The sequence below is a fragment of the Phalaenopsis equestris genome, unplaced genomic scaffold (assembly GCF_001263595.1).
Source record: "Phalaenopsis equestris unplaced genomic scaffold, ASM126359v1 Scaffold000121, whole genome shotgun sequence".
Taxonomy (NCBI): Eukaryota; Viridiplantae; Streptophyta; class Magnoliopsida; order Asparagales; family Orchidaceae; genus Phalaenopsis; species Phalaenopsis equestris.
The window spans coordinates 1,318,309-1,324,691 of record NW_018164563.1 but is presented as its reverse complement, the minus strand read 5'-3'; positions in this window follow the sequence as shown (position 1 = coordinate 1,324,691).

Here is a 6,383-nt window from a genome sequence, read left to right as displayed (position 1 = left end):
AGATCCGTCATATATATATATATATATCCTAAAAATATAGGTGTAATAAATGTAAATACACAAGAATTAAGTGACATTTTTAATTTTTAATTGAGTTTTGAATGTACATGTATGTTTTAATTGAAGTCACTTTTTTTAATTATTTTATTCTTATTTCCTTAAATCTAAAATAAATAAATTTGAATTAATTACTTGAAAATAATAAGAAAAACTGATAAAAGTTAAAACCAATGGTCGTGATAAAAATATAATCTCAGGAGTACTGATACTAATACATCAGTACTTTAATAATAAAGTACCACGTGACACCACGATAAAATTATTACATACGTGATACTTTATCATTGGAGCATCAGCTAATATTTTTTTTTGATGATATTGAACCAAATACCTCTCGGGAGCAGTCATTTTCCAACTCCACTTTCTCCCTTGCGTAGTACTGATGTAATATTTTTTCCTCGGGAGCAGTCATTTTCCAACTCCACTTTCTCCCTCGGACAGCGCCACACCTCTGTTCCAATCCCTAACATCACCGCCACTACCGCCGTGTAGCCGGCAGTGCGACAACTGTTAAATACAATTTGGAGCATTTAATACATAGCACACAATTGCTATATATTTACAAATCTAACCTCATAACTTCTATTTTTACAAAAATAGCATCCAAATCCTTATTATCACTTAAAAATATTGCTATTATTTTCTTGTTAGACATAAAATAAAAATTTTCATGCATGACTTTATAAATCTCTGACATCAGGGTATTATAAATATAGGTATAAATATTTGGCTAGTATTGTAAATACGTAAAAATTATGTGGTATTTATATAAATTTTCTATACAAATTATATCAAATATGTGATCTAATTTATATTAGAATAATAAAATAATTGCTCAAATTTAAAAGATAATGCAAAATTTTTCATAAAAGGCTAATTCATAATATTTTCAGTATTTACTATTTTAATACAAATTAATTGTATCAATCACAACTAGTGGTGGGAGAAACAACCCAAGAGTGGAGAAGCATTAATCATATTGTCAGCTTCTAATTATGATATGTACGACCAACTAAAGCTACTGCAACTACGAGCCACGACACATTTGATGTGACCAACTGTTATTACAACTTCCAACAATGACCTGTGTGGCAAATTGATGCTGCTGCATCTACCAACTATGACCTATATGATTAATTGTTGCAGCAGCTTTCAATTATAAGATCTGCGGTCAACTAACGCTTAAGCCAGTTACCAACTACAACCTATGTTAACGACTGACAAATACTACCAAAATGGTAAACTGCTACACGACTTCCAACTACGATCTCTATGACCATCTCACACTACTGCAGCCATCCATGACGACTTATCTTATAAATACTTATATTTAAAATATAAATAAAAATTTTCATAACGAAATTAATTAATAATATTTTTAGTTTTTACTATTTTAATACAAATTAATTACATTTTCTCCCCCAAGTATTGGCGGTACAAACAAATCGAGGAAGGAGGAGCATTAATCATACCGTCAGATGTAGACGTACGAAGGGGACAACTTGTCGCTACACAAAGGGCCACACGGAGTCCATTATGTCCTTCGATAATGACGTGCTTAATTTTGTATTAATAATCAAATTAACCGGTAAAAAAATATTAATATTAATTTAACTCGCCGGCCGATTCCGCCTAACATCAACGGCCATGATTTGTTTATAGAAATTAATTACCATTTCGTACTTCATCAAGCATAAGATCTGGCTTTGTTATTTAATAATTAGGCCCATGCTTATTTATTTAATTACATAGATAATACAAGTGGATTATGGACAAATAGAAACAGTCCGGCCGACGTAATCGTCTTTTAAATTTTTTAATTTATTACTATTATTATTATTATTTTAATTTTATAATATTTAGGGCTGTATACGCGTTACGCGTAGTTGGGTGAGTACTGTCATGATGATTTTTCGTATGAATATTTTTTTAAGGGCATTTACATACATGCCATCCAACTCTTATGTATTTACGTTACTGAACTATGTTTTTTTGACATTTATATCATCTAATTTTTTGTTATAGGATAAAAAAACATCATCATTTTAACTTTTCATTCATGGATAAGAAAAAATATTGACTCCGTAGAGTTACGTGCAGAGTCTAATGAAATCACGCCAAACGTGAAGACCCGGTAATACATGAGAATATTTTCCCGTGTTATTCAGGTGTTATTGTATGTTATTCATGTGTTATTGTGTTATGAGAATATTCCCGGTGTAATAAGAAGACAATAACACATCAATAACACTTGAATAACACACAATAATATCTGAATAATACGGGAGGAATATTCTCCTGTGTTACCAGACCGATTTTTTTTCTCTCCTTTCACGTGTGTGGCGTGATTTCATTGGACTCCACACGTAACTCTACGTGCGAAGTCCTGATGTAATATTTTTTCCATTGATAGGGTGGTATGTATGTAAAATTTAAAGTTTAGGTGCTAGATTTGTAAATAGATTAAAGTTAGTGGTGTGTAAATTTTCTTTTATTTAATTTAATGAAGTAATAGCAAGAGCTTCGTCATAACTCTAATTTTTAAGGTAATTTGATATTTATGATTGAGACATAGTCAAACCTAGCTAAATTTATATGATCAATGCTAATTATTTGTATAATTAAATTTGATAAATTTATTTGTGGTCTTCAATCAGTTCAATGAGGGATGTTCGCAATGAGGTATCCATCAAGAATCAAGGCGATCCGCACCAATAAACAAAGCTAATGGAGCGGAACGGAGACATCGACCTACCTCACGCCACAACTGAACTCAAGGAAAAAGCTCAGCATCGCCAGCCATCTCATGCTTGCCCTTGAGATTCCTCGCTAGGTTTAGAGAGGTGGCCACAACATAATCACATGTAACATCCAGATGGATCGCTTCATTGAGGAGTGACCTGCCCATCAAATTACAGTGATTTATCCTATGCCTGATATCCATGGACAAAGTCAAATTGATAAAGTCATGTCTTATCAACCTGAAGACTATCAAAGCCTGATCAGTCACCCACGCTTTAGCACAGTAGATTAAGCAGGTTTTGTCGAACTAGAACCAACTGCTTTCAATTGGCCGAGTCGTAGGGTAACCAAGCTAAAGGCCTATACATGTAAAAATACCTAAAATATCTTGTATTGCTCACATTAAAACTGGGCCAGATATGTAATTTAATGTATTGAGTCCCCTCATCTGTAAATATGAGGATCATTTCATAAGAAAATACCAATCAAGAATTTATATTGTTATTCCTCACTAGGTGCTGATAACTGGCCACAACAAAATCACACGTAACATTCTGATGGATAGCCTCATCAACGAATGAACTACTATCAAATTATGATGATTTACCCTTTATCCGATATTCACAGACAAAGTCAAACTCATAAAGTCATTTCTTGCTGACCTGAAAACTATCAAAGGCAAATCGGTCGCCCCCAATTCAACACAGTCAATTAAACAAGTTTCACCGAACCAGAACCAACTGATTTCAGCAGACCGAGTCGCAGGATAGCTAAGCTCAAGGCCTATACATGTAAAAATCCCTAAAATATCCTGTAATGCTCACATTAAAACAAAGTCAGACGTGTAATTTCATATATTGCACCCCCCTCATCTGTAAATATGAGGATCATTTCCTAAAAAAAATACCAATCAAGAATTTGTATTACTATTCATTACTGTATACTCGCCCACCCCTTTGTGCTCCCTCTCTCTCTCTCTCTCTACATTAATTATTGCATTTTCCTTCTTTTATGCATCACTTGCCTCATCTCTTAAGCCATCAACATTGACGTTAACAGTGACAATTGCTTCCTCATTCCAATCCTCTTTGGGCCATCAATTACATTATATTTGTCTTTTGGAGCAATTTACATGTAACTTCCCCATTTCTTTGTGTAAGAAAAAAGAATTCAAGAGATTAGGTGAGTTTTTGACATAAGAAATCACATAATAATAATAATAATAATAATAATAATAATAATAATAGTTATCATGAATTTTTTCATGCATTTTCTTGGTAAGCAATCAAATAGCCTAAACTCATTAGAGCATTGCATATACTCCATTTTACATTTTGAAAATTACATGCAACCTAAATACACAACAAAATAAAGCTTAGTTCGACCAAATTCATATTTCTAAAATTTAAATGTTGATATAAAAATAATTAAACTAAATATATTCATCTATATAATTTTATAATCACCATCATTGTTAGTCTTATTACAAATATTTTTGGCCAACTTATAAAAGATGCTTAATATTGAGTTTATATTTTTAGGCTTGTAACACTTAAATATTTGAATTTAATTATATAACATCGTAACATGAAAGTCAAGTCAAAAAAAGACTATTGATATTATTATAATAAAAGTGAAATACATAATTTTTGCATATGTATTCTTGTTATTTAGATATGCGCGTGTTATTTCTTTTGTTCTCTTTCTCTTTTTTATTTTTGAATGAGACATCGGGTTATCTATCATCGTATAATTCCCTTTTCTGAGTAAATCTCTCTTCCAGATTATATGGATGATTTGGGAAGAGAGGAATCAGAGAAGTCGAGATATATGACAATGAAGACAAACGTAAAAAGTAAGTGGAGAACTTTCGTGAAGTAAACTTCACGTGATAGCCGAAAAACGTACGTCTGAAAGGACTACGTATCAAAAATGTTTTTGAACAAATTCGAGACGAAGACCCTATTAAAGCAACTCACAACCAGAGATCCAAGTGTGTGTTTTTGTTTTGGGGTCAATAACAACTCCCGAAGGGGCGTATCCCTTTGGTTAAATATATCTTGAGGGATGCCTAAGAGTTTTCTCGATAAAATGAAATCTCACTTGCACTTGTATAATGATTGGTAAATGGTGCCACACATGACGATTATTTCACAGAAGCGTCTCGAAGCCTTCAAAGCTTGGGCCGATCCATACGGGAAGAGAGTGAGTCTCTCATAATCCCATACAAATGACGACTTATCGGCGACCAGGACATATGAAATAGCTGGGTCGATTCGGTCAACACTATGCTTCAAAGGCCTAATCGGGCTATAAAGACAGAAGGTGAATCACTGTATCCCAAATAGACGGCGACCTATCTACAATCGAGGCCTACACGTGACAAAGGGAGAGACAGAGCTAATAGTGGGTACACAAAGGAGAGGGAAGAGTGATCATAATTGGGTAGAGATAATCAAGTCAAAATACCACAGATCCGTCATCCCAATCTACTAGGACCCCAATTATATCTGATCATTAAGATAGTCAACGCAGCACAACCGGAGACCCCTTATCAGCAATCTGTGAATTGCGTCGTCAAAGGGGACCTCGACAATCCTAAGATCAAGAGAACGAAACTCTAATCCTATGATCCTACAGAGATAGGAAGAGCAGAGGTGGGATATTTAAGTGAATGTAATCACAAATTTACTCATATTACAGATACAAGAGTTTGAACCTATGACTTTTCGGTTGAAAGCGCGATAAGGTGATTTGTTACATTTCAATACTTATTGAAAGCGATGAATCAATAAACTATTATCAAAATAAATTCAAATATCATAATAATGTCAGTACAATTATGAGCTATATAGAAAATTACAATATATTAAAAAAAATTATTTTTTTAATTTATTCAGTGCGACAAAAAGTAAGAAAAAAATTGATAATGAAAGAGCTAGAGAAATAAAAACAATTAAATTAAGATATAAGTGTAAACAAAACAATGTCCAATCAGTAAGACACATGTTATATAAAGCTAATTATAAGCAAAAAAAAGCAAAATTTACTGAATAAAAAGGGGCATTTACATACATACCACCCAATTTCATTGTATTTACGTATGAACTTTACTATTTACATTTGTACCAGCCAAATCATATCACATAAAGAATACTACCATTTTAATTTTTAAAAAGTGTAGTACACAAGTGGTCATGTATGTAAAAACTTAAAGTTTAGGTGTTAGATATGTAAAAACATACAAATTGAATGGCATGTATTTACATATTTCACAAGCAATAGTTAAAATAAGAAATACGAATTGAGAAAGTAGCCATTACTAATAAATAAATATATTTTTTTAAATTGCTAACTTGCATGTTCTAACTATTATGAGTTAAAGGATGCATATTATTTACATGCATACCACTCAATTCTTATGTAATACATATTTAACACCTAAAATTCCATTTTTACATGCTTGCCACTTTACCAATTCATAAAAAGGTGTATTTCGATTTTTATTAAGTGAAAGAATATCTAGGGGTGTAAACGAGCCGAACACGAGCGAGTCATGGTCAACTCGGGTTTCCGCTCGT